Source organism: Monodon monoceros, unplaced genomic scaffold (genome assembly GCF_005190385.1).
Source record: "Monodon monoceros isolate NGI ecotype Baffin Bay Population unplaced genomic scaffold, NGI_Narwhal_1 Super_Scaffold_14, whole genome shotgun sequence".
NCBI lineage: Eukaryota > Metazoa > Chordata > Mammalia > Artiodactyla > Monodontidae > Monodon > Monodon monoceros.
Window position 1 is genome coordinate 74,928,565 of NW_021703770.1, and position 27,179 is coordinate 74,955,743.

Genomic DNA, 27,179 nt, shown 5'->3' on the forward strand with positions numbered 1-27,179 from the left:
GAAAGAAATGCTTACACAGAATTCTTCATTGAGAAATCCCTGTTCGTTTGTTAAGCTGTTCACACACACACATGTGCACGCAGGATGGTCTATTCCCTTCCAGAAACGTCTACTGAGCGTCTCCTTTGCGTGAGGAGACCCTTGGTCCTGCTGCATACATAAAGACGCTCAGGTTCTGCACCTCGACAGGGAAGGTGGCACACGTACACACAACAAAGACACGATGGAATGTGTGGTAGGGCTACACAACCAACACAGGCAATAAATTGCAAGTAGTTTAGAGGAGAGATGTTTCCAGATGGCGGTGATGGGGGGAGGCACCACTGGGAAATTGTCCACCGTCGTGCAGGCAGCCTGGTCCGGGCTGGAGCCGCATGACATGTTCTCTGACAGAACAGTTCAGAGAACGTTCCGACTAAAATTTCTATTCAAATTGGTCAGCTTGATCTTAAAACACACACAGCTGCTCAAAGGAAGTCAAGGGTGCTTTTGAATTCCTGACCTGCTCCATTCCACAGCGTGAACAGAATTTGAATTACTCTGCTACTCTGTGCAGCGACAACACGGCAGAGATGTGAGTTAACCATCTCGTACCACTGTGGCACCTTGTAATGGAAAAACAAAGTACTTACCATTTTTCTTATGATGAAGTATTAGCTTTTTGTCCTCATTTGTCTCTCCCACTTGCCCATGAATTCTTGGAGAGGAGGGCTATGTATATTTACTTCTATATCACACATCACTTATGTGCTCAGAGAATGTTTGCCAATGAATGCCCAATGGGTATGGAGTGATTATGTTACAGCGGCCATGTAATCCTGCAGCCCAACACTAAGTTCTAATCATTCTACAGAGACGTATTTCTCCTACAAGTGAATTTCATTACTCAGGTTGAATAGAATCCCTATCATTCATTAGGGGATATAATCTGCATATCTTTACTGATGGTTAAAATGGTCCCTTATCTGGAACCGGATGAATACCGGAAGAGAAGTGTTGCCCAGGCAACAGAGCTGCTTTGTTTGGAAGGCTTTCTTTATTATCACAATGGAAGTTAAAAGATATAATGTTCTAGAAATTACTGAGTTTGTATAAAGAAGTGTGGTGATGAAGAGAATGAGAAAAAAAACTACCACTTGTAAGTGAAAGATAACATTTCTGGACTCTCTCATAGTTGTTTGGATTGTATAATCCATTTATATTCATTAAAAATTATCGAAATCCCTGAAGAAATTCAGGAGTTTATCACAGTACACATATCCAGTCTGACATTTATTTTTATTTGTTAATTTTCCGTGTGTCCCTTTGAAACGTGAGCATCTTGAGAGAAGCCTTGTTGATCTCGTTCACAGAGGTTAACTCATATTATAGGAATTCAAGAGACAGAATGACGGGAAAATAAATTTTGAGACTGGGTGTCTGACACTATGTAGCATGTAGATCTTTTTGTCCCATTAAAACAAAATAATTTTATATTTGCAACTGCAGCATTTTGTATAAAACTAAAACACTTTTTTAAAATATTTGTTATCTCCCTTTTAAAAAGAATTGGAAGTGGAATCTCACCACTCATTCGTTGATAATTATTTCATTTTTCTTAGAATTGTCTTAATTGAGAAGTATTAACACAGAGCAGTTCTGAAATCAAACTGCTTGGCTTGGGGACTTCCCTGGTGGTCCAGTGGGTAAGACTGCACTCCCAATGCAGGGGGCCCGGGTTCAATCCCTGGTCAGGGAACTAGATCCCACATGCATGCCGCAACTAAGAAGTGTACATGCCGCAACTAAGACCCAGAGCAGCCTAAATAAATATTTTTTTAAAAAAACAAAAACAGGGCTTCCCTCGTGGCGCAGTGGTTGAGAGTCTGCCTGCCGATGCAGGGGACACGGGTTCGTGCCCCGGTCCGGGAAGATCCCACATGCCGCAGAGCGGCTGGGCCCATGAGCCATGGCCGCTGAGCCTGCGTGTCCGGAGCCTGTGCTCCGCAACGGGAGAGGCCACGACAGTGAGAGGCCCGTGTATAGCAAAAAAAAAAAAAAAAAAAAAAATCCTGCTTGGCTTGGAATTCTAGCTCTGAGTCTGATGGCTTTGTCACCTAACTGGTGCAATGGAGTACAAGACCTCTGGCTACATAGTGATGCTGTCAGGATGAAAAGAGAAAACACATCAAGGGTTAGCACAAGGCATGGCACAAAGGAGAAGATGAAATATAATATTTCTTGGATAATAAAGGTCTTATCAAAATCAGTTCAAACATGAGCAGTAATAGTTCCCACCATTATGGAGTATGCATATGGCACAGAGTAAAAACGCATTATTTAAACATTTTCTTACTGAGTCAAATAGACTTCTTATATCCCCCCTGGTGTTATATCCTCCTTAGATATGAAATTTATCTGAATATCACCATGTCATAATAATTTGTAAAAATCCACTGTGCATAGCCTAAGACAAAGTACTTTGTCCTGACTGCATTACATTTCATGTTTGGGGTCTGATTTTCTTCATATCCTATTTCCGCACTCACTGTTAAACAACATTGATTCTAAAATACTAGACTTTTAGAAAGAAGCAATCACACAGCATCAATGCGTAGATTTCAGTCATCACAGGGGTCTTTACACGGCACATAGCGTCTGGAAAGGTCCACGGCTTGGCTAAGAGGGAAGCTAATTAGTGAGTAGTACAAGTAGGCCTGTAGCTTCTAATCTGGCTCATTCTTATCCTGCTGCTTCCAAGAATTAAAGTACCGCGAAACTAATCCTTTGTAAGCAATTGTTGGGATTATTACAATGCTCCTTTGACTTACTGAAGAAATCCTTGAGTGTCACAGACCAAATGGTGGCACTCACCCTTTTATTTTATCATGGCCAACTCTGTTTAGCAACAAAGGGGGCTATCGTTACCTTATTTTTATTTGGTTTTCGGGTTAGACTGATTTTCAACAGATTTATTTTCACATTTATGTCATTCCTAAGGTAATCTTTACAGGGATGTACTTGGAGTTTACTTGTAAGATATCTAGGCCGGAAAAAAACTGGCTGGCAGGGAAAAGGCAGAAAAACACTGTCAGGGTAATCCACCTTGAGCACAATTTATGCCCAGGTAATCCAGGATTGACTTTATTCATTTCAGTGACACATTTGTTGGACAACAAAAAGATGTCTAGTCAGATCTAGGTATAATGGGGATAATTTAAAATAGAAAGAAATTAAAAGCTCTTCACTTGAAGAAAGTAAATCTTACTTGCAGATATACTTTGAGGTTCACAGCATAGATGGCTGGGCTATCAGCCACCCAAACTTGAGGCAATTAAACATCCTGTTCTCGGTCTAACACATTAGTAAATTGTTACGTTTAGATTAAATTCTGTGTCTATGTACAAAAATGTATCCACTACAATTTTTTTCAGGGAAAATCATTATGTATTTTTCATAACCTTATAAAACTGAAAGGTCTCTAAGGCAGGGATGCCCTTTACAGAACTCATCAATACGAACAGAATTATTAGGTTTAAATATTATATATTTGCTACAAGAATTGCATTGGCATTGCCTACCTACGTTTAGTCATTCTATATTCCTTTTATAATTTATTTTTTAAACTTGAAGTATTATATCATTCTTCACTACAAATATAAGCAGATTTTATTACAAACACATGTGCTTTTTAAAATCCAACAAAGTGCATGAGAAAGTCGTACAGTGAAATTCTGCATTAACCCTATAATGACCCTCTCTCTCTGGCCCTAAGAACCATTAGGAATGTCCAAGCCAAAAGTATATATTTCAGTCTTTACTGCATGACTCCCTGCACAGAGAGTCAAAGCATATATTAAACAGCCTAAACATTGCTAGTTAAAAAACAGGCTCCTGGTTTCAGCTCTGATGAGCAGAGAGCTTAGAAGCTGTCCATTCCACATGTGCAGCAAGAAAAAAACCTGAACCGCTTTCATCAAATGATCAGAGCACTGAGGTCTCATAACAAGTTGCCACGCTGGTATCTAGAGGGATGATGTGTACAGAGAAAGCTCAGATCAGCTTGCCTGGAGGAGAGGCTGGCTGCTGGAGCCTTCACCTGGATCACCCTGGAAAAAGTCAGCAGCGTGCAAGAACAGAAACACAAACTCTCACAAAGACTCAAGAGGAAAGGCTAGAACCAAAGCCCTAAAACAGAAATGAAGAGTGCATTGGGCGGGCTCATCAGAAGCCTAGACAGGGCCAAGGAAAGAATAAGCGAGCTTGAAAAGATGTCGACAGAAACTTCCCAAACTGAAATACAAAGGGAAAAATAGTAAGAACAAACAACAGCAAGGAGAAGAACGATATGCCAGAGCCGTGGGGGAAATTCCAGAGCAATGACACGTGCAGCGCAGATACTGGGAAAAAGAGAGGGTGAAGAAGAAGAGGTACCGCAAGTCATAACAGCGAAGACTTTCCAAAACTATGATGCACCAAACTACAGGTCCAGAATGCACGTGTACGCTTAATGAAAACCAGGGAAGCAGAAAAAGGGGGAAGAAAAAAGAACAGGTCAATGAGTAGTAAACAGTTAACACACAGTAGATATTAATCCATTATGTCAATAATCACTTTGAATCTAAAACTGGAGTCTTTAATTGGCATATTTGAATGATCTAAATACTCCAGTTTAAAAAATGAACAGAGGTAGATCAGGGGAATGCAAATTGAAACAATAATGAGATGCTACTACACACCTATTAGACTGGCCAAAACCAAGAACATTGACCTTACAAATGTTGGCGAGAATGTGGAGCAACGGGAGCCTTCATTTGCAGCTGGTGGGAATGCTTTAAAGGTGCCGCCACTTTGGAAGACGATCTGGTGGTTTCTTACAAAGTTAAACACACTCTTATCATAAGACCAGCAATTGTGCTCATTGGTATTTACTCAAAGGAGATGAGAAATTAATCGTAATTCACGATGAGAAATAGGTTTATGCAAGTGTGTATGCACACATACATTTCTTCGGCCTGTCGGCTGAGTGTGCCCATCACAGAAGGTCGTCCGAGGAGCAGTGAGGACACAGAGCGCCCAGATCTTGGTTTCTAGTACCATTTGCCAGTAAAGGGAACCAAGGCTTCTGGAGAAATGGCTGAGTCCAGAATTTGGGGAGGAAATAGACAAGCTGATCCCGGAGCATTCTATGGAGCTAGAACGTGTATGTGCTCCCAAAACAAAACAAACAAATCAAAAGATCACTATCATGGGGGTGTGTTACAGAAGCACAGGAGCCATCTATCTGAAAAGAGCTCCCAGGGCCAAAGGTGAACCAACAAAAGGTGAACTACAAATAAATAAAGTAGTGTTGGATTAAAACCCAAAGTACAAAATAAAAATCCATGAGTCCATACTGACATAAAGAAATGATCGGATAACTTAACAAACGGGGAAGAAGAGACCATCTTTTTGCAGAAAAATTCCAAATAAGTTTTGTAGCTGCTCTGCCCTACATAAAAGGGAGGAGGGTAAGTCCCCACTTCCAAGCTGTGGGCTGCCCCTGTCCCTAGTAACTTCCTTCCAAAAAGCACTGTAAGGAGGCGGGGGTGGAGGTGGGGTCAGGCCAAGGCATAGAGCAGGTTGACAGTATACGATGCAGTGAAAATGGCACTTCTGTTTGTCATCTTGCTCCAGGAACCCAGTCTAATCAGGAGAACAACATCAGAGGAACCCCTTTTGAGAGACATTCTATAAAATATCCCACCAGTACTCTTCAAAACTGTCAAGGCATCAAAAACAAGGGAACTTGAGACAGTCACAGCCCAGAGAAGTCTCAGGAGACATGAGGACTAAATATAACAGGGCATACTCGATGAGATCCTGGGACAGAAAAAGGACGCTAGGTAACAGCTAACGAAATCTGCATGGACCTGGGGCTTCAGTGAAAACCATGTATTTTTTACTGGTACATTAGTTGTAACAAATGCATCATGCTCATCTAAGATATTAACAATAAGAACAGATTGGGTGAGGGGTACATGGGAGCTCTGTACTACCTTCTCAACTTTTCTGTAAATATAAACCTTTTCTAAATATGAAAGGCTATTTAAAAGTCCTTTACTGGGCATTCCCTGGGTGTCCAGTTGTTAGGACTTGGCACTTCCATTGCCAACCCGGATCCACTTGGGTTCGATCTCTGGTTGGAGAACTAAGATCCCGCAAGCCGCAGGGTGTGGCGAAGAAGAAAAGTCCATGACTATATTAAAAATGGGATAAATGGACATCATGGATGATCCCCCTGTGAGCTCCCCACTTTCCTGCTGCCTTGTGAACAGTGGTCCATTTTGTAAGGGCATGGTTGGAAATGAACTCAGTTAAACTGTACCCATTCTTTAGAGCCCTTCAAGATTAAGTGAAACATTCAACCCAGTGAATCACAATACAAGTATTAGAAAATGTACAAGAAAAAAAGAAAAAACTATAACCTGAGTGACACTTAACTTTCCCCCAAATTCAGAGTCATACCAATCATTCTAAATTCTATTTACTACTACAATCCATTTATTTTCAAGTTTCTTTTAAGATAAAAGAAATGAAAAAGATAAATTTCAGCTAATTAATTATAGCAAAATATCACATAAATTTTTGGGAATGATACAGAAAGAAGAAAACTTCATACTCCAATATTTATTGTCATTGAGTTTATGCCTTTAAGGTATAGATGGCACTGTTTTAAACCTCTAGTTTCTCTCTGGAGAAGGAGTTGATATATTGTTTCCAGGTACCTTTCTCCGGGAAGTATCTAATCAGTATACCTCATTGTAGCCCCATGGTGTTGGAGAAAGTTCTAAGGCTTAAGATGAAAAGTCAAACAGATAATGAATGAGAAAGCTGCTTATAAATGTGCACCCGTCCTCTGCTTCAGGGGAAACAATAATGTGTTACATACTGTGTTCACAGTGGTGCCGCATGAAGAACACAGTAGACATATTTACTTATACAAGTGTGATGACCCTCTAGTATTTGAGGGTTGTGTGTGTTTTGTTTTCCTTCACCCAAGTTGCCTTAAATATCATCTACACAAAGTCTACATTTAGCACTTCAGGGATCAGTCCTCTTTCTTCCTAAGAGACCCATCTGGTCTTCATTTCTCTCAATCTTGCCACTCTCTTTCAACAGTTGAGGTCTTCTTGCCCAGTGCTTTCAATACCCGTGCCTCTCGTGTTTTTGAAACTCCGAATGGACTCTGACACTTGAGTAAGGGAACACCTGGCTTAGGAGGCGTATGGGTCAAAAATGCCTGACGCAACAGGCCAGGTTTCAAGAGAGAGCAGAGAACCACAACTGTTCCTCTTACTATTCAGGAAGTTTCTGCTTGCTACATGTCCCAAGTTTTAGCCCAAGTCTAGGGACTGAGCCTCATGCATTAATGCTGCAAATTAAAGATCCAAAGTGTTCTTCTATGATCCCTTACTTTCCCCACAGCCCAAGTTATTATGGCCCTGGATTTTCTGGTATCATAGTCACGAGGAGGTTCAGATCTGTCAGCAGAGGATTAACAGTTAGTTTAGTGATTAAGTGAAGGGATTTCAAAGCTAAACTGCCTGAGCTAGTGTCCACTTCCAACACTCAGTCACTGTGACCCGGGCAAATTACTTTCATTTGTGGTGAACTGGATTTCTCACTGTAAACTGGAGCTATTGATGGGACTTGTTTGACAGGGTGGCCTGAGGACTCAGTCAGTCAGGGTATTAAAGTGCTATAGTCCAGTGTCTGTCATGCAGCAAGTCTAGTAAAGTCCAGGAGTCCATACCGACTTACTTGCCATTTGTCCTTCTAAAACAACCATATGGATGAGTGAGGTTGGTACCTACGTCATTCAGACCTTGAGAAGCAAGATCGTATTACTGGGGGAGTGATAAACCAAAAATAAAGAGTTGAATTAATTGTCTCTCACCTTATTATTCACCCAATCTCTCTTGCTAAAATCTACACCCGAAAGGCAGATTCCCCTAATCGTGTTTCTTTATCCAGGTAATTCAGTTCAGAATCAAAGTTCCCCATTTGATCAAAGTCATCAAGTGACTGATGAAACTTAAATCCCATACAAGGAGTGCGGGAACTCTGTGTAGCTTTGCATCCCTGCTGTAACTGTCACAGGTACCCTGGAAGAGGAGTGAGATGGGCTTTGAGTAGACCAGCCTCTACATTCACCACGGGCTCCAGACAGGACCATGCACGAGCTGGACCGCTGCTGAGCTGCATTCATCATTGTTGTATTTTCTCAGGATCTGCAACCACAAATGGGGTTTGGTCCTCTTGGGCCCAAATCCCCCAAAGGTTGCTCAACCAGAATTGTGGGCTTAACTCTGATTTAGTTGACTTGCTCTTCTGGGAGCACATTAGAAGTTGGATCCTAATCCACTTTGTTTCAACAGTTTTGTCTAACTAAATAAGTAAATATAAAAATTTTAAACACGCAAAGGAAAAAAAATACTCCTAACGAATGGAAGAAAGTCTCTCCCCAAGAAAGTGCATTCCACACCTAAGCATGACTAAGTCTCCTTGGATGTCACTTCTCACGTAAGATGACCCTAACCATAATCTACAAGCAAATTCTCTACTAAGCATTTCATGTGAAATTTTCAACAAAAATGAAAATAATTTGCCCCCAGGGTCCCAATGACAGAGTGTTGGAAACAGACATTAACTCAGGCAGTTTAGCTTTGAAATCCCTTCACTTTTCTACTATATTGTTTACTTTCTGCTGACAGATCTGAACCTCCTCGTGACTATGATACCAGAAAATCCAAGGTCATAATAACCTGGGCTGTGGGGAAAGTAAGGGATCATAGAAGAACACTCTGATTCTCTGAATTGCAGCATTAATAGCTGCTTAGGCTGTCTTCTCAAGCTATTCAATAAAAAGTTCTAGAAGCTTCACATTGTTAGTTAAAAGAAAATATGACATAAAGGAAGAAATGGATGCTTTACTATACTTTGCTGATGATATTAATATTTCTGGCGATAATTCTGTCTCCTTTTCTATTATAAACACTTCCTTGATATCTATCGTCTGTCACAAAAGTAAACTAGCGGGGCTGGGACTGCACCAGATTTACCTTATGAAACACTGAAGCAAAGGAGGATGCAGGGGCTTGCAGAACCAGAATGGGCTGTGCAGCTGCCTGAAGATTACACGGAGGACGGAGAAGGTCTCTAATTCAGTTCCACTTGTCCTGTACTGTCTTGTAAACTTACTGGCCATCCCATTTCCAGAGAAATAATCAGTAGCAGCTCAGGACACGGAAAGACAACTGCTGGTAGGACAAGCTGCCCGAGTGCATGATTTCCCCTCCCCACCTGCAGAGCCCGCAGGTTTAACCTGGAGATGCTGTTTCTTTCTAATAGTCTGAAGTCAGTTACTGACACGAGGACTTGCCTGGTGCAGAGGCAGCAAACAGGAGAGCTGACCACCGTGCCGTGTGGGCTGTGCTGCCATCTGACGCGGGGCTCATTCTGAACAGAAAACAAGTGCGTGGAAACGCTGCAAAGCCAAAGAAACAAACACAGTGGTGCTGGTACGGCTCCGGACACCAAAGGAATGCAATGAGGAGATTTAAGATGGACCAATTTATGAGTTGCAACTAAATATATAAATCAAGATGCCACCAAAATCAATCAGAAAAACTTATTGTAGAGCAGATAATATTAGGAAAAGCTCTACAACTATGGGAAAAAACACCGTGTCCCCACATAACTTCATATTCAAAGTTTTAAATGAGAGGTACTGAAAACCTTAATATGGGAGAAAAAGCAATAAAGATAATAGGACATAATGAAGTAGAATTTTTTTTTCTCCAGCGTAATAGTCTGGTTCACCATTCTGGAGAGTTATCTGGCAATACAAAATCTAATTATGTATATGCAAACCTTAGGATAAAGGAAATGGGATCCTAGGTAAAAGTTCTAAAGATATTCTCATACAGGGGATAAAAATTCTTGGATTTTTCTTTTTCACTTAATATGATTTATGTTACAGGTACAATACGTATAATTTATTGAAAGTACATATCTAAGTTTCTCTAAATGATAAAAACACACTGACATTCAATTTGAAGTAAATTAAATACTATATGTCTTCCATATTTTTTCCACGGTTATTGGAAGAGTCAGAAAAGTAATTCAGTTAAGATGATTTGCATTCCTCGAAAGAGAATTTCAGTAAGTTAAATTACAGTTAGAAAACAATGTTCCCTGCGTCACCCATTCGCCTCTCATGGTTCCACTGAATAAACAGTTGTTATCCACATGCTTCCTGCAGATTTTAAATTATCACATTATTAAATTTCAAAAATCCATACTAGAAAAGGTGTAATGAAAAGATGTAAATCAGATAATAAACCCAATGATAACCAAAAGCATATGTAGAGGAAGTGAGTAGATTCTTCCTTCAAGCTCAGAATTTACCAACAAAAAACATGTTATTAAAACATCAATTTTAACGAAAAGTGTAGTTCACTTACATCTTGAGATAAAAGTTTAATATCAGTAATTTGCTTACAGATCTTTATCCACCAAAATATATGAAGGTGATTAACTGGAGTTCATTTCAGGAGTTCTATGAGCTCAATACAAAAAATTCTCTTGTTTATGTCCTTATTATTTCTGATGCTGTAGTTGGTGGGATGTAGTTGGTGGGATTGTACTAGTAAATTACTTCTGTAAAATCTCAGAACACCTCACCTGACTTGACCAATATCCGCAAGAGTCTTTGACCAAGTGTCAAAGAAAAAGTACTGAGATCGTAGTCAGAAGGCCAGGATAGAAACTTGATTTGCTGTTTTGTTGGACATCTAGTTGTTTACCTATACAACGTTCCTAGAATTACGGAGGGTATGAGGTTCTTATGAAAACTGAATGACAGTTTTTTACAGAACAGTTTATAAAAACTGAAATGCACGATGTTAAAGAACAAACGTGTCATGATTGGTAACGGGCCAATTTAGAACATTTCTAGAAGCAACCTTCAAGCTATCTTCTCCTCTTATCTGAGCTGTCTCTATTCGCTGCCTTATCCAAGTCTGGCTGGCTGAAGAATGTAACCTTTATGTGTTTTCAATTATTTGGACGAAAATGTCTTCAGCTTTTTTATTCAATGTAGAAGAGCACAAAGAGGAAAGAGAGAAGTTCTGGGGGTGTTATATCTGGCAGGTAGATGTGAAAACGCTTGCTGCATATATAAGCGGCAGACAGAGACAGGGTTCTACTGTGCTAGTAAGTTTATCTTCTTAAAGATTAGAAATTGACAGAAGCCCACTTCAGCAAAAAGCTTGTTATTCATATATAACTATATATAATACACGCTATATATACAACCATATGTATACACACATGCACATATATGTAAAACACATCTGCACCTATAACCATATACATACATATGACTTATCTGTCTCTACATATATCAAGATCTACCTCTTGCTATCTATCTATTCATCTATATCTATTTATCTATCTCTATATCTATCTTTCTATCCATCTATCTCCATCTAGTTATTACTCAACATGTTAACGCATTTTTAATTACAGCTAATTGCAATTACGTTGTGGAAAATCACCAACTCACAAAGGGAGGCATCATAAGAAGGAAAAAAAGGAACAATTTATACTACAAAATATTCTGAAAATAATTAATAAAATGGCATTAGTAAGTCCTTACACAACAGTGATTACATCACTAATGATCAGATAAATGCAAATCACAACCACAATGAGATACCACCTCACACCTGTTGGAATTGCTATTATAAAAAAGACAAGAGATAACCAGTGTGTGAGAGAGTCCAGAGACAGGGGAATCCTTCTTGATTGTTGGTGGGAATGTAAATTAGTTCAGTGGTAAAAATTAAAATTTTAAATTTTTAAGCAAAAATGTAACTACAATATGATCCAGCAATCCCACTTTTGAGGTGTGTGTCCAAATGAAATGTAAACAGGATAACAGGATACCCCATATTTATTGAAGCATTATGCACAATAGCCATGATAGGGAACCCTCCTAAGTGTCCATAAGTGGATGAATAAAGAAGATTTTTTATATATGCAATGAACTATTATTAAGCCACGAGAAATAGGGAAATCCGCCATTTGCAACAACATGGATGGTCCATGAGGTCATTATGCTGTGAGGTAAGTCAGAGAAGGAAATGCTGTATGTTTTCACTTATACATGGAATCTGAAAAAGCCAAACTCATCGAGACAGAGAGTAGAATGGTGGTTACCAGGGGCTGGGGGTTGTAGGAATTGAGGAAGTGTTGATCAAAGTTTAGAAGATGACTAAACTCTTGGGGTCTAATTAATGCATACTACTGTGTTTACAGTTAGCAGCACTGTACAATATACTTCAAAGGTGCAAGAGAGTAGATCTTAAAAGTTCTCACCACAAAAAAGAAAGAATTAAGTGATGTGATGGATGTGAGCTTACCCTACCTTGGTGATCATATATAAATCTATCAAATCATCACCTTATTCACCTTAAACTTACACAATGTTATGTCAATTAAAAACATTTTTCCACTAGAAAGAGAAATTAACCAGAAGAGTAAATTGTAGAAATGTCACTTCATACTAAGGTGATAGCTCTGGATGGGTATTCTAGAGAGAAACCTATTCAAGTTGAGACATCTTTCACTCTTCAGAGCTTTCTTAAAAAAAAAAAAAGCAAACAAGATAGAAACACAAAAGAGATATAATGCTCTCCTCAGGATGCAAGCATTTTCTCCCCTCACCTCAGAGCAACTTATATAGCAGGCAACTGAGGCTGTGATTAAAGCAAGGAGAACACAGGTGTGTAAGTGCCTGTTCTCTCTTAGGGGGCTCTGCTTATTCAAATGCAAATATGGACCAAGAACCCCTGGAGAGTCTCCGTTCCCTGAGAACTACATTAACACTGTCTTAAAACAAACCCATGAATAGACACTGAGTTTAGGAAAAATTGCCTTTTTACATATGCAATTAAATTCTCTCTAGAACCTAAAGCTATTATTTCCGGAGGGAAGCAATTATTCCAATTCTACACATATATTTATATAACCAAGATCCTCTTCAGACACATTTCTGAGGATTTTTCTCCTCATTTCTGAGAGCATTTATAGAATACCAATAATAGTGCAATTTATTTGTATTAATTGACATCTAATATTTAATTATATTTTTAGATCCTTCTGGATGTTATTATCTTTGTTCAAATAGTTAAAGGTCTATACAGGAACATACCATAGTGCCTCAGGGAAATTTAAAAGCATTATAGCAAGTTCTCTGGTGAAGAAAGCATTTAACTGCTAAGTTATTTATTTATTTTTAACATCTTTATTGGAGTATAATTGCTTTACAATGGTGTGTTAGTTTCTGCTTTATAACAAAGTGAATCAGCTATACATATACATATGTCCCCACATCTCTTCCCTCTTGCATCTCCCTCCCTCCCACCCTCCGTATCCCACCCCTCTAGGTGGTCACAAAGCACTGAGCTGATCTCCCTGTGCTATGCGGCTGCTTCCCACTAGCTATCTGTTTTTCGTTTGGTAGTGTATATATGTCCATGCTACTCTCTCACTTCGTCCCAGCTTATCCTTCCCCCTCCCCATTTGCTCAAGTCCATTCTCTAGTAGGTCTGCGAGTTTATTCCTGTCTTGCCCCTAGGTTCTTCATGACCATTTTTTTTGTTGTTTTTTAGATTCCATATATATATGTTAGCATACGGTATTTATTTTTCTCTTTCTGACTTACTTCACTCTGTATGACAGACTCTCGGTCCATCCACCTCACTACAAATGACTCAATTTTGTTTCTTTTTATGGCTAATATTCCATTGTATATATGTGCCACATCTTCTTTATCCATCCGTCGATGGACCCTTAGGTTGCTTCCATGTCCTGGCTATTGTAAATAGAGCTGCAATGAACATTGCGGTACATGACTCTTTTTGAATTATGGTTTTCTCAAGGTGTATGCCCAGTAGTGGGATTGCTGTAGTTCTATTTTTCGTTTTTTAAGGAACCTCCATGCTGTTCTCCACAGTAACTGTATCAATTTACTTTCCCACCAGCAGTGTAAGAGGGTTCCCTTTTCTCCACCCCCCTCCAGCATTTATTGTTTGTAGATTTTTTGATGATGGCCATTCTGACTGGTGTGAGATGTTATCTCATTGTAGTTTTGATTTGCATTTCTCTAATGATTAGTGATGTTGAACATCCTTTCATGTGTTTGTTGGCAATCTGTATATCTTTGGAGAAATGTCTATTTAGGTCTTCTGCCCATTTTCAGATTGGGTTGTTTGTTTGTTTTTTTGATATTGAGCTGCGTGAGCTGCTTGTAAATTTTGGAGATTAATCCTTTGTCAGTTGCTTCATTTGCAAATATTTTCTCCCATTCTGAGGGTTGTCTTTTTGTCTTGTTTATGTTTTCCTTTGCTGTGCAAAAGCTTTTAAGTTTCATTACGCCCCCATTTGTTTATTTTTGTTTTTATTTCCATTTCTCTAGGAGGTGGGTCAGAAAGGACCTTGCTGTGATTTATGTCATAGAGTGTCTGCTATGTTTTCCTCTAAGAGTTTGATAGTGTCTGGCCTTACGTTTAGGTCTTTAATCCATTTTGAGTTTATTTTATTTATTTTTAAAATTCTGATTTATATCCTTCTGCTATTTATTAAACTGTTCATTGTTAGAGCAGTTCATACCCACTTGCAGTTTGTATAAAACAATATTATTTATTTTAATTTCTTTGCCCTCAGTCTATTTATTTATCTTCTTTATATCTGTTCTCCTTCCTGATGTAGAAATTACATTATAATAATGAAAATTTAATATAAGATAGAAGAAAAGCATGACTAAACATGACCTTTTCATAAAACATTAAGACAGATTTTATTTGAAGGCAAAACTTTCTACAATAATTAATGTATGAATCTATAGATTTCTTTTCTCTTTTTTCTTCCTCTTCCCAATGCTCAAGATCCTTTCAGTAAACCACTTATTTAATATAAAACATTTTTTCATGTCTGCCCTGCTCAATGTGCTCAAAATAATTAATGATCAGTAGTCTCTCTCACTGAAGTTACTGAGTTATGAGCAGGAAAAGCTATAGCCCTAAAATGAGAAAAGTTGTTAATTCAACAAGGGAGCCATCAGACTGAGGTGGCTTTAGTGCCTTAGCAGCCTACATAAGCAAACCGAAACCTCAGCCCGAAATGCGTCAAGGTTAAGAAATCAAAACCTAAGGATAACCCATCAGAAACAGCCATAGGCTTTTCCAAGCAAGGCAGCGGCTTATACAGCTGATCTCATCATTTCCTCACTCCACTTTTTGCTGCTTCTTTCCCAGCCCCCGTGGGTGGAGGGCTCCTAACCACTTCAGGTTTGGTGCTGCCCGAACGGAATCAATTTTTTGATCATATAAATTCTCACAATATTTAATATGTCTCAGTTCGTCTTTTAACAGAGTAGCAAATAGAATATCCCTCCTTGAAGTTGCCAAGTTACTCCCCAATGCGACTAGTAAGCTCACACCACACTCACCTGCTCCTGTCCTCAATCTCATGTAAATAGTTCTAAGTACACTGGCATGGACACATGTGCGCGCGCACACACACACACACACACACACACACGCAGTATTACAGGCTTCGTGCTGGACGACACCCATCCTAGATCTGAACAAGGACATGACCTTGTATTACACAGAAACATTCTTAAATTTGATGTTTGTCTGCAATCATTTAAATGACACTGTGGGCTGCTAACGATCAATGAGAAAACAGAATTCTGAAGAAAATCGTAAACAGTGTTAACACACTAGGAGGGAGATAACGTTTTACTAAGTATCTGTAAATACTCTTAAACATGATCAGACCATTTCCCCGAAATAGGCGGCATCTGACCCTGTTCTGAAATAAAGTTCTTATGGAATTTAGATTTTTCAAGAATATGATTAAAAAATACCTGACCCAGATTCAATGTATTCTGGATGCACAAGTGTGATTCCGAAGGTTAATCTAGCAGTGTGACGTGGGTCTCCAGGGTGCTATGGTGACTTTCCCCTACCTTCTGGCACTGGTGAATGTGTTGGGTGGCCATGACATTATTCAACAGACCACAGGAGACCAGTATTGCACTGTCACCATCCATCACCCTAAACCCTTTTTCATGTTTTCAAATAACTAAGTTTATTGTTCCTCAGTATCTCGCTATCACTACTGAATTTTCTCCATCCTCCAGCTTCCAGTGTTACCCCTTGTTACTTTTATTCTTTTAAATGCGGTAGAGTGAGAAGAGAGAGGGACTGCTTAGATTCAAAATTACAGCGGCATGCATTTACAGAGGCAAAAACGCTGAGCCAACAAAAGCATCTTAGATTCTGCACACACACAACGGCTCCGAGGATAAGTAGCTGCAGTAAGTAGAGATAAGACGGGCTCCCCCACAAAGATGCTGAGGAGGTCACAGCCATGATCCTGGTAGAGGGAACTGTCATTAACACCATCAAAAACGGTGACTGTCATGATTAGAAACCCCGCAAAAGTCTTAACTTTCTAGGAGTGGGTCCTCTTGTTTGACCAGGAGGGTTGGCAATGTCAAGGCTAGGTGATGGCTTTAGACTGTGTGCTTTCTGAAGACCCCGAAAATAACTTTACCTTCTGACTAGTCTGAAATCTGTTGGTCTAAACTCCAAAATTATTAGAGCTGAAAACATTTTCAAAGTTATGCAACGAAAGAGATGCCCCCACAAATAAACATTTCTGTGTTATTTCTCACACTTTGCTGCTTGTTGCTATGTTCCTTGAACAGCTGCTGTGTCTGCAGCTCTCTTTAATCCTGGGGGCACCTCTAGGGTCTCTCGGAATACTTCCTATATCAGACTCCTGCACTGTAATGAATTCTCTTTATCTTTCTTACTTATGTGGTTTTAAGTGGTTTAAATTAATTGATTCCTTCTTATCTAATTGGCTCAAAGAGAGAGGTCCAGAGTGAATAACTCAAACAAATAGGATCAGAAGCAGCATTGAGAACTTTAGATGAGACGCCAGCCCTGGCCAACACCTAGGATGACACCTCGAGAACACCCTGCAGAGGGCCCAGCAGGCTGCGCTCAGATTCCTGACCCACAGACACCTGGAGACAATAAATAAAAGTTATTGTAAGACGTTAAGTTTGTGCTAATTTAATGCACAGCAATTGGTAACTAAAACAAAGTCCAAAAATAAAATTATAGACGAATTTTGCTGCCATGACAGCAGACAAAACTTTCTGTTAATAAGAGGGTTATATAAATTAATAAAGAAACTCAAGTCAAAGATACACATATACTTAGATTTCTTTGTCTTTGCATGCTGAATCCAATTTTTTCTAAAATCTAAACTAAAATGTATCCACTTTGGTACACCATCTTTCATATCTTGAAGAACTTATCACATTGGAATCTGATGCACATTTTATAAATAAATAATATTTTAAAGTCAAAAGCATCAAGTTTTTCACCGTTGAAAACAAATAACATTTTCTTTTTAATCACATAAATAATAGTCACAACACAGCTTTTGGTTCATTACTTCAATTCATGCAACAAATTTTAAATTAAAAGGTATGCAATGAAACATTTTAAGGGCAAGAGTAAAAGTAGAACATAATGAGGCGATTCTCTAAAAATAGACTTTAATTAAATATATTGTCAAAATTTAAAACAAAAAGTTGGTCACTGGTACCCTTTCTTTGCTGAGAGATTCTAACACATTTTGGCTCATGGAGTGAAATATGTTTCCACCTCAACATAAACTATAGGTATGTCTTCTAACTCCTTGATGTACAGTGGATACTTGTAACCATTCGTAATTAGGGCAGTGGCTGGAAATGAAGTTTCTAGTGGTTATTCTAAAGTAGCATACTTTGTTATGCTTTATAATTCTCTTAAGCCACTTCTAGATTTAATTAAATGCAGAATGCATAAAATTTCATTTGAAAGCAAATCTTGTTCATTCTCAGGGCTGGGGTCTGTTCACAATAATGTCATATAAGCTTTTCTTAGCCTTTCATTCGTGCCACCTTGTTCATCTCTAAATCATCAAATGAATATCAGGTGTAAAGCGATTAGTAGAGGGCCTCCATAAAAGATACTCATTAAATTGTAATAATTCATATATCTTGTTACCAAGGACAACACTAAACCCTTATCTTATGGATTCAACTCTTAGAGTTTTGTGACGTACTTTATAAAGAGGATAACTACCCCTTTGTGAAAACAGCACTGAAATCAGAATAGCTATTTTAAATAAATTATACTGATGTATGTTTCTACCAAGGAATTTGTATCTTTATATTAATATAGGAAGATAGAGTACTCAAAGGCTTTAACAAGGTACCTAAAATAATGTAAGCATCCTGGTTGCATCTGAGAAGAAATTAAGCTTTCAAATGACAAAAGGTGAATCTAAGCCACAAGGAAAGTCTTCTAAGTAGAATCACATTTTAGTATTCTTTCCAATGTTAAAAATGAAGCTTTGCTTTAAAATTAATACTACAATACTATAGACTGTAGACAAATACTACAATCATTGCTTACTTTACCTGTTTATAGGTATTTGAAATATCATAGAGATTTAGCTCTTTTGTTAATACGATAAATAAAGCAAATGAGCACACTGTAAGAGAAAGGCATGATTAACTTTGTATTTGTCAGATTTATTTGTATTCTCAAAACTAACCCTATGCCTATGCCTGCAGGCTGCCACCTTAATCCTTAGGGAAAGTGGGATTAGAATGTCACAGTGGATTGGGGCTAAGCTCCTTATTGTACAGGTGCAATAACTGAGGCCTAAAGAACAGAAGTCCATTTCCCAGTCAGAGAAGAGGAGAGCTGAGCCAGAGGTCCCCACCTCCCAGGCCAGTAGAATCTGAGGACAACAAACTGCTTCCGGTTTTGTTCTTTAAAAAAAACAAACAAAACTAATCAGACACACAAACCTCTCCTTGCCATTTTCTGCTCTGCTCAGAGTGCGTGCCAAGCAGCCCGGCACTCTCGCCAGGACATCCATGGCCGGCCTGGGCCGCCCGCTCTCAGCTATCCGGCCACACGTAGCCGTGTCCATGGTCTCGGACTCCGCGGGGTCTGGTAAGCACTGGGAGGTAAGTGAGCGCGGCGGGATGTGGAGACCCCGCCCTTTACTGTCCTGTCATCAGATACGAATTTATTGAGGACAAACATTTAACAGTAATTGTTGTCACTGGTCTCATCTCCAGAATGGGTTCCCCTCACAGTTCTGTGTTAAACGCATGGGGTTTTCAAAACAATTTGCAGTTAATTAACCAAAGACAGCAAAGTAAGTGATTTGCCAAACTCTTTCAAATTGCACTCTGGGGAATGAACTGAATAATGGCCCATTCACCTGGAGCATGGGAACAACCAGGGCCAAGAACTCGAGGTTTCAAGATTAATAAAAATTTGCAAAGCGTTGCTCTCCCTTGTCTTACAATGTTGATTCTGATGAAACAAACTGAGAATAAATACCATTTTTAGAGTAGAATTTTGGTCTTCTTACCATCACCAAACAGCTACAGGCAGTTTGACACCTCTCTGAGCCTTTTGTTTCTTGGAAAATCACAGCCTAATATTAAAAAAAACAGCCTAATGTTTTTGACAAAAAGTCCCATAAACCTGCCAGCTTTAAAAAAGAATGAGTATTTATGACATATGGCAAGACAGATGAAAACAGAAAACTTCTGAACTGGTAAAATCTGGAAAAAGAGCAGTAAAAGAAAAAAATAACAAACTGCTTCTCTAGAAAGTACTCTAACCCAGCATGGCTTGTGGGCAACGAAAGGCCATTTGTAATGTAATTGCACTATTCTACCGCAGCCCAATTCACTCTCATTATCTTGTCACTCCACCTTTTTCCTACAGACACTCTGGCCACCTTGCTTCCTCTACTGCAGAAGCGAACAGGTGGCAGCCCCTCACTTGGCCCGGGATGCTGACTTGCTAACAGCTCTTGCCCCAAAGGACCAGCCTGATGATCTGTGACATGGGCAGGCTCTGCCATCTGTGTCGCTAGGATGTGTTAACATGCTTACACATCTGCAAGAGGGTGCAGAAGATTTATTGAAAGAATACACCTTTAAAATAAAGACACTGGCAAATGTTAGGGAAAAAATAAGAAGAGAACCTGCTGTGACCATACCTTTCTGAGGTTTTCAAACAGAAAAGAACATCCATTTGAAATATGACGTATTACTTAGGTATAGCCAAGTCTTTATGTCTTTCCTCAAGAGAAACAGTTCCACTGGCGCTATGCATTTCCAACAGACTGGGAACAGGCATCCTCCGACTGATGCTACCAAAGTCGTCAACAGCGACTTAAATCAGTACGTACTTAATTTTCATTGCACACAACAACTGTCCCTTAATTTAGTAGTGCAGGTTGGTTGCTTCAGCAGCCATCTGAGTTTGTGACACAGAAATATATCTTTTGGAGAGAATCCAAAATATCCCTTTATTTTTTAATATGACGCACTGAATAAAAATCAATCTGAATTGTAATTTGAGGAGCAGAAAACATGAAACATGAGTTTTACTAGTTTTGTTCTGACCGACCTCCTCAGTCATAAAGCACGGTTAACAGCTGAATTTTGCGCTACACACATCATCTTACGCAGTGAAATATAAAACTGTTCTAGGAAGAATCAGAAGCAGAAAGCATGGCCTTCCCCCGTAAAGACCCAGTCACAAATCACTGGACTGCGGGCTGCACAGAGGCACATTTATATCTTAACCATATCCATGGTGTGTAGCGGGTACTTGGTACACGTTTGCTGAGTTGATGAACGGATGTATGAAAGCTGTCAAACAACTGTTACGGATAATTTAATCTTAAAAATAGAAAATGCTCATAACGTAACCAAATGCTGCCCATTGTTCACAAGATAATCCTCACTCAAATGTTCTCTAGAGGAGAAACAGCCTACGTTAGAACTTAACTCAGGAAAGAATTTAGAATTAAGAGTCAAAGAGCCTCAGTTCTTAGGTCTGCTACTGACATCAATTTGAAATCTTTTCTCTTTTTATTTTTATGCTTTTTTGTAAAGATACTATATTTTGTGCGTAGAATATTCAATATTCGTACTAAAATTGAATCTCTCCTGAAATGTACTGAGCATTCGGTTCTGCTGTGTAAATGTCACACGCAGGAGTTTGGGCAGTGCCTTAGAGCACCTCGTAGCCTGGAGTGTGACTGCTGTCAGCTCCCCTTACCCACAGAACAAACTCAGGAAGAAGCAGATAGGTATCAGCTGACAAATCGCAGCATGGTCAACTTATACCTTGCTTTGCAACGTGAGTCACCCGTCTCAGTCTCTAGTGGCTCTCAAAGCGTGCTCCCTTCTTCAGCAGCACCCGGGAACTTTGAGAAATGCGAATTCTCAGGCTCCAGCTCACACTTACTGAATCAGAAACTCTGGGCCAGGGGCCCAGAAACCTGAGCTGTGGCCAGCCATCCGGGTGATTCTAGTGTGTGCTCTATTTTGAGAAACACTGATTGATCTATGACATCTAAGCGTATTTTAGAAAACATAATAAAGCCATAGGCTAACAGTGAGCAAGTATTTCCACTCTATTAATTTCACCCATAAATCCATCTTATCCGTGTTGGATTCAGTATGTTCCTCCCAAGTTTCTAGGGCCCAGGTGGGTGGAGACTGTCAACAGTCCCTTTCACAGTAAAGGACAGGTTGCTGTTTCCGGCGCCTTGTACTATTTCTGCTGGGCTGTCTTTGGGTTCTGGAATGAACATGTACCTAATGTGGGGAGAAAACTGCTAGTGTTGAGTTGGACTCAGAAGCAGAGCAGCTCAGCACCGGCTCCAGGCAGTCAGGCTGGCTGCTCCACCAGTGCCGCGTGATGGGACAGACCAGCCAGCGCTTGGAGCCCCGGCACAGACAGGGACGCTGTGTGCAGCGCCGTTCTTACAGATGAAATTTCGCATCATTTCCTTACCTTGAACATTTTTATACACATATTAGCAACCACATTAAAAAAGAAATAAAGTGTAAAAAAGGAATAAGAAAGCTATTAACCATTGTCCATTGTACTAGCGTTATTTTCTTCTTTAAATACTCAGGATGGTGACTTGTTGAAGCAGTGATGTAAATACCAGTTCAGCGCAATTCAATTAAACACATAATAAGCATGCACACTGCGTAAATAGCGCCTTAACGCACCTGCTGAGCGCCCTCTGCCAATCTGTGGAGGTGGAACAGGAAAATGCTATCCAGGTGGTGGTTCTTGGAGCTTTAGTTTGTGCAAAGGCGGATGATAGAATTGTGTCGAGATAACTAAAAGGACCAGGGGTCACATTTATGTTAAAGTCCATTAGGAAAATCAAACACAAGGATCAGGTTCAAAGAACCGGGCTCAATATCTCAGGGTTGTGAGGTGCAAAGAAATGGGTGTGGAGACTGGAGAAGGTATAGGGACATAGGTCTGAGGCAGGTTAAGTTCACTGGACACCTGGTCCAGGGTGGTCAGTGCCAGCAGCGTTAGCCTGGAGACCCAGGGCTCAGACATCAAATAACTAGGGCTGAACAAGGACTATCAGAAATAAAGCAAAATGCAAGACTTTCTCGCTAAGATTCCACACTCTGGTAGGGAAAACGGACAAACCTAATCTAAAATGTTATCATGCAAATGAATAGAAAAATGCACTTAATTAGGATTAGGATGCCTGAAAACTTTGTGCAAGATGGTGGGATTTGTGTTTGGGTCTTGCATGGTAAGAAGGCTTTTAACAGAGGGAAGAGGATTCCCTTGAATAATCAGTACCACACAGAGTTCACAGCATTGAGGAAAGATGAGATTTAGGATGAAACAAAACTAGATCCAGATAGCAGCAATAAAGATAAACACCAGAAAATGGGTGAAATGAGAGAAAGAGTGGTGGTTACAGACTTTATGAAAAACTGGAATCTCAAGAAGTCAGAAATGTCCAGTGGTGTGGCTGCACTTGGCAGAGAAGCGGAGGACAACGTGGAATAAACGTTGACGAAGTATATACTATGACTTGAAGAGGCTCCGTACTATATCTGTTCATTTGCGCATTCACTTGTCTTGTTTTAAACTGCATTTTCTAATTTATTAGCTCCAAAACTTACATGCTAGGCAACCACCTACAATTTCCTTAAGGTTCTCAGCGTGTGTGTGTGTGTGTGTGTGTGTGTGTGTGTGTGGAAAGAGAGAGAGGAAGGAGGGGGCAGGTGGAAAAGGAGAAGAAACAAGAAATCTCACTCAGTTTCTCCCATGGCTTCTTAGACTCTCCCTCATAGAACCTGCATAAATTATAACCACTTAAATCTTCTGTTCTTAACTCTTTAATGTCAGTGTCCCCTACCAAGTATTGCTCATAATGTGTATTCGCCTGGGAGAGTGTTAATAAACTTTTATTTTGGAAGAAAACATCTCTACTTACTCCGAGAGGATATTTTAAAGTGTCTTGTAAATGTTTGGGTTCCTAATTTTACAAAGACACTATAAAAGTTTAATATTAAAAATAAACAAAAAATGTCACAGCTGACGCCACCAGTTGCTGGCGAGGATACAGAACATCAGGCACTCCCCTCACTGTTGGCAGGAACTGGACGACAGCTTTACAGCTTCTTACAAAACTGTCTCTATTCTTACCATGGATGCAGCTGTTGCACTAGCAGGTATTCAACCAAATGGTTCAAAATGTATTAAATCTGCACCTGAATGTTTATAATAGCTTTCTTCATAATTTCCTTCTTAGGTGAGTGAATAAACAAACAGACGAAGGAATAAACGTACATCTACAGAGTGGCATATGACTCAGCTTAAAAAAATCACCTATCAAGCCACAAAAAGACATGATGAATCTTAAATACATATTGTTCAGTGAAAGAAGCCAGGTGAAAAGGCTTAAACACTGGACACTTGGGAAAAGGTAAAACTGCAGAAATGATTAGAAATCAGTGGTTTCCAGAAGGTTAGAAGGAGGAGAGCTGAGTAGGCGAAGCACAGGGAATATTTGCAGGTGGTGAAAGTCCTCTCTCTGATGCTATAGCGGTGGCTTCCTGACACGGTGCGTTTGTCAAATCCTGTGGAGCCTGGCGGCGCAGAGGGAACTGGAATGCAGATTATACCAGCGGCGGCTGCGCTGTTGGTGCCTGTGAGTGCACGGTGGCTCCCCCTCCCATGAAGCCAGCCCTGCCCCTGTTTCAAGGTCAGTGTTTGCCCAGTGAGCTTGGAGCCCTGCACTTCGGCTTGGTACCAGCATCTCTGAGTCTGCTCAGGAAACCAACGAGGCTGGACCAGCTGGACTTTGATGACTCCTGCTCTGTGGGAACGGCAGAGGCCATGCTACCGATGGGCCCTTGTACACAGCGGAGGGGAGCCCTCAGGGACGTTAGGAGACAAGGCACCGACTGCAGCAGAGGCTTTATCACCTGGGCACAGGGTGGCCATCCCCAGGACTACTCCAGCCTGCTAGCAAGGAAGGCAGCTGCAGTGCAGAAAGTAGGAGGGCCGAGTGGAGGTGGGAAGTAGGAGAACTCGGTCCACACTCACAGGAGAGCATCACAGCCTCAACAGTTTAGCTGCCACATTCCAGGGTTCCTCCAGTTCTGTCCTGCAGCTACGATACCACACTCAGCATTTAAAGTGATAACATGTATGAGACTTTATTTTAGAACTTTTCGTTATTTCCTTTATCACCAAAGGTATCTCACAGTGACCTTAAGACTTTCCTGTGAATCTTCTTCACAGCCAGACACAGATGCATAAACATACTGTGTTTTAAGCCCTGAGAGGCTGCCAATAGGTCTTCAGCAGCCAGAATTATCCAACTTTCTCTTGACTGAATTTTCCAGATAAGGGAGAGATGGGATTATCAAGACTAAAGCAGCCTATACTAAAATCTGTCCGTTTAGGAAAGCAATGCCATGAGCTTCCAGAATCCACCCATACTGACTGGGAGCTGGAAAGGAGAGTAATCAGAGGAATTTACCCTAACATAGCAGACTTTTATCTATGGGAGGATGTCTTTGAAATACACAGAATGCAACTCCAGAAACACTGTCATCAACTTATTAATTTTTCTGAAATATTTATTGGGACCCTGTACATGTTGGCATGATAGTAGATGCTGGAGTCACAGACAGAAACTAGAGTGTTTTCCTTCAAACTCTCATGGAAATAGCAATAAGCGAAAACCGTAACGGAAGTCAGCATTCCTCATTTCCACCTCGGAGACCAGGGTCCCCAGACACCAGGGCTGGAGCCACACCTCCCCCTGGATGTAGAGTCATCAGATCCCCTTGTAAGCAAGGCTGGTGGAGTGCAGATCAGAGTTAGAAAGCATGAAGAAAGTTGCTTGAATATGAAGTCAGTCTTGGACTCAAGACTAAGCGTCTTTGCATTTGACAATTGTGTCATTTTCTCCATGATAGACAATACAGTCGGCACAACTAGAAGTAGAAATGTTTTACTAGTGAAGCCAGTGGTTCTAACATCACAAATATGCCTGAAAGGACTGGGAATTTGAATAACAAGTCCGGAGGCAAATGGGCCAACGGAAGCTACCTCTTGTGAGCAGATGTGACATTTAACACAAAGAGGGGACAGAGCAGGGACAGATGAATCAAAGTACAAGGTCAAAGGTCTCAAACATCTTCACAGCACAGAAAAGCAGCAATAGCTTCAAACTTACCAGTTCAGATATTACGTATTTGTATTATAATAACCTTGTTTGGGCAATTAGAAGGAAAATGCCCGGGAAGGCTGAGACCTCCTTAGCCTGGTGGGCAGGGCAGCACGCGCCATCCAGGGGCAGGGGACCCAGCTGCAAGGGCGGCTCACACAGCGGCTGCCCAGTGTGCTCTTGTTCGTGGGGCTGTTTTCCATTCAGATGGGAAAAGCCAGTCTAGCTCTAAATGTGGACAAACACGTGGGAGGCACAAGTGAAATTCTACAGGTCAGGGCAGAGACTGTAAGAAATCCATCAACAGTGCATGCTGAGACATGTGGTTTGTAAGTACTCCGTGTGACAGCAGGCGATGCGGGTAGAGGGTGTGTTATAGACCAAGTGTAGCATTTGTCCTCCTCATTTATCCTCTCCTGTGATTGCAGAAGGTGTGTCGAGGCTAGGAATAGCCACCCTAAATGAAGTTCCATCACCCCCTTTACAACTGCCTTTGCCCCTCTCGTCATTTATAACATCTGACCTGTCCTGGGCGCAGTCGGGGTTTGCAGGGTACGATACTTTGAAATCCTGTAGAATGGGCTTTGCATAATGTGAAGTGAACACATACAATACCTGATGTTGGGAAATTCTAAGTAGGTAATAAACAACATTCTCTGGCAGAGCAATAACTTTACTCACAATGACTTATTGAAAAGTAACGGTCTTACTTGAATTTCAGTGGAGTAATATTTTCCTTTTGCGGAGGTCACTTCTCTGGCAATCTCAACATTCTGGAGGGTAGTCTAGATGCAGAAAGCAAAAATAAAGGCCTGTGAGCATTCAAAAGAGAAAGAGTGAAATCTATACACTGAAATTTACTCACTTTATCCATAAGGAACACATGCGTCCCATTCACACTTATATCACATATAATTTTACGACATTTTCTTGTCAGTTTCTCTCAAAGCCTTGTGAATCATCAAGAGGAGAGATAAGAATACAACAAAGGAGGCAAAAATATGCAATGGGAAAAGACAGCCTCTTCAATAGATGGTATAGGGAAAACCAGACAGCTACATGCGAAAGCATCAAACTGGACTACTTTCCCACTCCATATACACAAGTAAACTCAAAATGGATTAAAGACTTAAATGTAAGACCTGAAACCAAAAAATTTCAGAAGAAAACATAAGCATTATGTTCATAACATTAGTTATAAACATTAGTCTTGACATTAGTCAAACATTACTCTGACATTAGTCTTGGTAATATTTTTTGGATATGTGTCCTCAGGCAATGGAAACAAAAGCAAAAATAAACAGAACAGACCATATCAGACTGAAAAGCTTTTGCACAATGAAAGAAACTAACAACAAAAGAAAAAGGCTGCCTACTGAATGGGAGAAGATATTTGCAAACGATATATTCAATAATGGGTTTATATCCAAAATATACAAGGAACTTAATATGGGTAAAAAAGC

General features: G+C 40.1%; 1 protein-coding gene across 1 annotated transcript in view; it reads right to left on the minus strand.

Annotated features, from left to right (window-relative positions):
* Nucleotides 1–26,495, minus strand: part of SNTG1 (syntrophin gamma 1) — a 327,320-nt gene extending 300,825 nt beyond the window's left edge. Inside the window, exon 1 of the mRNA XM_029222453.1 lies at nt 26,427–26,495. The gene's annotated coding sequence lies outside the window, so the exon portion shown is untranslated. The remainder of the gene's footprint in view (nt 1–26,426) is intronic.
* Nucleotides 26,496–27,179: the final 684 nt, after the last annotated feature.